At 28.6% G+C, this 5,950-nt stretch overlaps 1 long non-coding RNA gene across 2 annotated transcripts; it reads left to right on the top strand.

Annotated features, from left to right (window-relative positions):
• Positions 1 to 3,741: 3,741 nt before the first annotated feature.
• On the top strand, positions 3,742 to 5,745 carry LOC148226478 (uncharacterized). 2 transcript variants are annotated; one of them, XR_015812269.1, is made up of 3 exons: positions 3,742 to 4,182; positions 4,258 to 4,381; positions 4,495 to 5,745. It is a non-coding gene; the product is annotated as an uncharacterized LOC148226478 (long non-coding RNA). The 2 variants fall into 2 exon arrangements; XR_015812270.1 differs by having other exon boundaries at positions 3,742 to 4,036; positions 4,103 to 4,182; positions 4,258 to 5,745.
• The last annotated feature ends 205 nt before the right edge of the window (positions 5,746 to 5,950 follow it).

A 5,950-nucleotide genomic window follows, 5' to 3' on the forward strand; every position in this document is an offset into this window, starting at 1 on the left:
TTCTCCATATACGTTAAATCACCAATTTCCTCTTTGTAATTTGTATAATGTTACAATGTATCATTGAATTTAATTTCATTTCAAAGGTTATTTTTAGCCGCCGAGCTTTAACCAAAAACACATTTTTTGATAAGACAACAATGGTCTCAACGGTGCCGATTTACATAAAGAATTGCCCTCTCTCTCTCTCTCTTGTATACTTTTCGTGTTGCAGCACATCCGTATATCCCATTCAAAAGGATGATACGCCAAAATTTACTCTCGTGTTTTGTGATTATTATTATAATTCTAGAGTTGGCTTTAATATGATAAGTATGATGTTATTCCGCGCTCTCCGGAGGCTTTGCGTCATAAATCATCATCAGGTCAACGCGAGGGTCTGGGGTCGATCACGACTGCGCCCCTTCAATTTAAATATACGATTTGCAGAGTAAAACGCTTTTTGGTGTATCGTCATCGAGTGTGTCGCGTTCCAATCGAGCATTGCAAGAAATGCCTGGCGTCATCAAACCCTGACAAGACATGATTTTGATGAAACTCTGAGATCAGGAAGACTCGTGATCATTGTTTTTATGATATTTTTTCACAAATACTTTAGAGGTGAAAAAAGGTTTAAGAAAAGAAAAATTTGACGGAGTGTTATATTTTTTTGTAACGTTATTTAAGTTTTTAAGTTATGCAGATGACTAGGGCACACTATTTTTTTAAAAGATTTATGCAAATGTTAATTTTTTAAATATTTTATTATTTTCTAATTTCATTTTTGTTTATTATTAAAATTTGATTAAACAAGTTAGTTTTCGTTTTTATTAGAAACTGGTTTAAGGGGTGCGAGAATAAGTTATTTTTTTAGGGGTGCGGGACATAGGAAAGGTTGGGAAGCTCTGCTTTAAGCAAATAAAGAAACACATTTGTGCATTAATAAATAAATTATAATATTAGTATTTTTTATGTTATGTTTAGGTTTATGTTATATTTTATGTATATGTTTAGTGTATAAACAATTAGCTATATTAGCAAAATAAATTAGATTACTGCAAGTATTTTTTTTAAGTCATTCATATTCTTTTTTAATTACAAATCTGAGCATCAGGTTTCCCCAATGCGTCATAATGGCCATTATTACAAAAAAATAAAAAAAAATACAATTATGGTGCACATCTAAAATAAATAAAGCCCACCCACATACATTTTTTCAGCTCATTATATCTATTACAAAAACATCCTTGGGTTTGGAAAGATCATTGAAAAGCGCTGACGTCCTGGCCGCGACAGGCATAAATGAGGTACGCGATCGCGACTCTCGATGCCACTTTAAAAGCCCACAGACAAATTTCAGCCGTAATGATAAATATTCAATTTATTTTTATCAAAGAAAAAATATATGAAATTTAATTGTAGTTAGAATGCTCATTACTAAATTCATATTATAATATATTGCCGTAATCTAAAAATTTATCTTCAAGCCCACCTGCAAAATATCGTTATTTGCATAATAACGTCATCTAAAAAACTAAAACAAAATATTTAGAATCATTTATTTATTAAGTCATAAAATTATAGATGACGAAATATATTTTTAGCAAGCTAGTCAATTTTTTTATATGTTTTATTTCTATGAATATAATCAACATATTATACAAAAGCTTAAATATAATAAAATGATTAAAATAAATAGTTCAGTAAACCATTTATTATATTACGTTCAATTAAATCTCAATACGGTAACGATTCCGTGAAATAATATGATTTATATTACACTAGCTGTCGGTACCTCACTATCGTGAGGTACCGATAGCTAGCGAGTGTGCGAATACCGGACCCTCAACTTTTTGGGTTTTAAATATAATTTTTGCTTCGTTCTGATTTTTTTAAATATTTTTTAAAATTTAATGGTTCAAATTGGTCATTACTATTTAAGATTTTCAATGATAGACAAAATAGTTCAATCTATAAAAACTACTTAACATTTTTAATTCATTTAAAAATAGGTTTACAACTTGACTAAATATTTCCAGAAGAAAACATTTTATATCATTTATTAGATTTACAACGTTAGATTTTATCGTTATATTGAAACTTAGATATTTAATGATTAATCTAAATATTGTATATCATTTATGAATAGGTTTAAAACTTGGCTAGATAATTATAAATTAAAAATTGTACTATGAAATTTCAATACAGCGAAGCTCACGAAACCAATGAATAAATTTTGGTGTACTGAAAATTCGTTATATTGAATGTAAGGAAGATGATATATTTTTATTTTATTTTTAATTACTATATTACTACAGCATCAAAATAACCTCTTATAAGGTTGACAGATCGTTTTTGTCCTTGTTTAAGGAAAATGTATGAAACACAATAAAATTTGTGAAAAAATGTTGTATAAAAAAAGTTTGAGGGTCAACGAAACACCTGTAATGTCGCTTTTGAACACATCTGGCACACCCCAAGTCAATGATGAACTGAATTCTTAGAAATATTTTGTCAAGTTATAACGTCATTCTTAAATTCGGAGCAAAATATTTTGTTATGCTGAGATTAGTCTTCATTACAATGAAAACATTTTGCATGAAAGTTTTTCGGGGACAAATTAAAGATTCGTTATACTGGAATTTCAATATTTCGCCTCGCTACCGCTCGCGCCGACCTTCACTATAGAACCAAACAACCTAACCTTTTTTTAATGATATTGTATTGATTTCTTCTCATTTCGGTATATTTTGTAATTGTCCAGAATCATCCAATCTATGACTAACCGATCCCGCGATCGCAGCGACGTATGAAGCGACGCCTGTGAGTATTTGTGGAACTGATTTTGACGCCGGCGTAAAACATCATCGTGACGTCACTATGGCGTTCTAACGCGAGTGTTTTGGGAATTCGCGGCCCGTTTTAACGATGCATATAGCACAATTTTATCATAAATTAAAATTTTAGTAATAAGAGCGTTTTTTAGTTACACCATAAGTTACTTTATAATTAAAAAAAGTTGTTTATATGTTTTATGTGTAAATATAAAAGCCAATTAGAAAGATATAATAAACTGAAAATATCAAGCACCTAATATGTTACTTTAGACCAAAAATGCGTTTTAAAAATATTAATAATTTTGAGACCTTTGTCTATCTTTAATAAAAAATACTTTGACTTATTTTGATTGATATATTTTTTAAAGTAAATGTTTTTTCTGCGCAGTATTATATATTTTAATAATTAATAAATGCAAAAAGTTTTCACATTATTTAAAATTAATAATAAAATAAACATATTTAAAATCCATAATAAATAAAGAATATTTAAAATCCATAATAAAATAAAAAATATTTTTAAAGTTGAAAAAAATATTTTGAATAAATCTTGAAATTTTATTCTGAAACTTTATAATTTAAAAAATATTAAAATTAGTGATATACAATTTTGTGTAGTTTACTTTCAAAGGTGTCAGTAAGAAGGATTTTTGCAACACTATGTGTTTAGTAGTTGGTTGTTATCGAATAGTACTTATTTTTAAACTTTGCCCCTTTTTGTTGAAAATATTTTTTCAAAGGAAATTTTAAAAATTCTCTAAAAACTATTACTTTAAATTGGCAACGTTCGTCAAAATGTAAGTACACATTTTTTCTGTTAAGAGAAGCTAATAAAAAAATTACATTATTTATATTATATTTTAAATACCGTATAAACTAAACATATTTAAAAAAAATATTTTTTTTATAATTTGATGATTTTTATACATATATTGATAAGTGTTTTACAATTTAAATCGATAAAATCAATTTCGTAGTTCGTTCTCAAGCGCGCCGGGGAAATACCATAAGCGGTATTCCCCGGAATTTCTTATATGTGACAGTTCTTCTGTCATCGGTCAAGCGCGCGCCGGGATACAGCTTAGTGCGATTAAATAAACAGTGAAATATGTTATAATCACAGCATTTTTCTTAAAAAGTTACAATTGTAGATGATTCAAAGTGATTTACCATTGGAATTATAGACTTTATAATCGAAATTATCAATTATGAGTGTGCCAGTAAGTGTTTGGTTATATGAATACTATATCACGGTTATTCTAACAAAATTACTATTGACTTTCTAGGATCTAATATTAAAAGACAAACAGCAGTGATTTGGCAATTGAAGATATACATGCCAAAGTTAATTAAACATATTACAATGGTAGTAATAATGAAAAATCTCATATTAGTGTAAACAAAAAGTTACTTTTTACCCAATATATAGTATCGTTTGCAGTCAATTTTCAGAATCAATGAGAGATCTAATAACATTTACGTATGGCAAACAATTAATGTATGACATATTGCGACTATTTTGAAGAAGATGAAGATATGTCAATCTACGTGTTTAATCCTCTACAGTAATTTCCGTTAATTTTGTTCTTCGTTTGTCGTTCAAATTTAATTTATGGATTATAATAGTAGTAATAATGTGTTCAATGTTTACTCTTATAATTTTTTAATTACTTTTCAGAAGCAATGATGGAACAATTTGATGACCTAAATGGCTACAACGTAGAATTGGTATATATAAACAAAGAGTTAATCTACTCATGTTGAAGTCACTGTCAGCAAGTATTATCTTTTCATAAAGAACATACTACATAAGTTTGATGTAACTGAATATCTTAAATTTGGCTATTCAGAAAGAGGAATGATGGCACAGAACAAAAATTGTACATATTTTGCCACATCGGAATTAAAAATAACCCACTCTTAGATATTTTGGCTATCGATTATTCCAGGTATGCAATCACATATTTATAATCATTGTAAAATGTCGTTTATTAGATAACATCCAAGAAACTACACATTTATAAGCTGTCCGACAGCGCCGATTTGATCGACATTAACTTTCAATCCTCACATACTAAGGATATATTACACGTTCATGTTTAAAACATAACTGGTTAATTTAAAATTCTTAAAATCTAACGTATATGTGTATTAAATCGGAAAGCAATGATAATGTTTATGTAATATAAAAGAAAAACTCACTTTCGGGCCTCGGAGCCCGGCGACGGGATTTCAAAATTTGAAAATTTCATTACAAAGATTGTTTTATGATTGTTTATCTAATTTAATCGATGTATTCTTCTTATCCTAAACACATTATGTATATATTTAATTTTCATAGTTATAACACACCTAGTTAATTTGCAATCCGATTATTTATAAAAGCAAAAACTCACTTTTAGGCCTCGGAGCCCGTCGCCGGGAATTCAAAATTTGAAAATTTCATTACGATGATTATTTTATGATTGTTTATCTAGTTTAATCAATGTATTCTTCTAATCCTCAACACATTATGTATATATTTCATTTTTATTCAGTCAAATGATGAATTAATGAAAATTATTGTCGCGTAGCAAAATTTTATTATTAAATAATAATTATTTAAAAGTGTTGTCACGGTACTGTCTATTTGAATTTGAATGCTTATTTTTCATTGGTCGAAGCTATTTGAATATTTGAATGCTTATTTTTGATTGGTCGAAACAACAGAACGCATTACCGGCGGCTCGAAAATCAATCGGAACAAATTCAATTTTAATTTTTAATATTATTTATTATTATAATTAAATATATTTCCTTTGTTTACGTGTATTGTTACACACCGTTAATACAAAGCGATACGATTTACAGAGTAGATAATTGAACGGAGAATGTTTCGTTTAAAGTTATGCGCGTCCGGAAGCGGAAGCGGCTTAGAACAATTATATATAAGATTTAAAATGATTTACTATTTCTAATTTCGATACGCTTTTCAAACTCTATTGTCATTGCCGTAATATTATTCAAAATCACGACTATATAGCGACACGATCATTGTCTGGGTTGTAATTTCGTCACTTTATCCGGAATTGTGGCGTGACGATGGATGAAGGTCACACAACTCGGACCTCTGATCGAAGTTTAGACCATCGACT

The sequence above is a fragment of the Plectrocnemia conspersa genome, unplaced genomic scaffold, assembly GCF_051122295.1.
Source record: "Plectrocnemia conspersa isolate PC_06_02 unplaced genomic scaffold, ASM5112229v1 ptg000014l, whole genome shotgun sequence".
NCBI lineage: Eukaryota > Metazoa > Arthropoda > Insecta > Trichoptera > Polycentropodidae > Plectrocnemia > Plectrocnemia conspersa.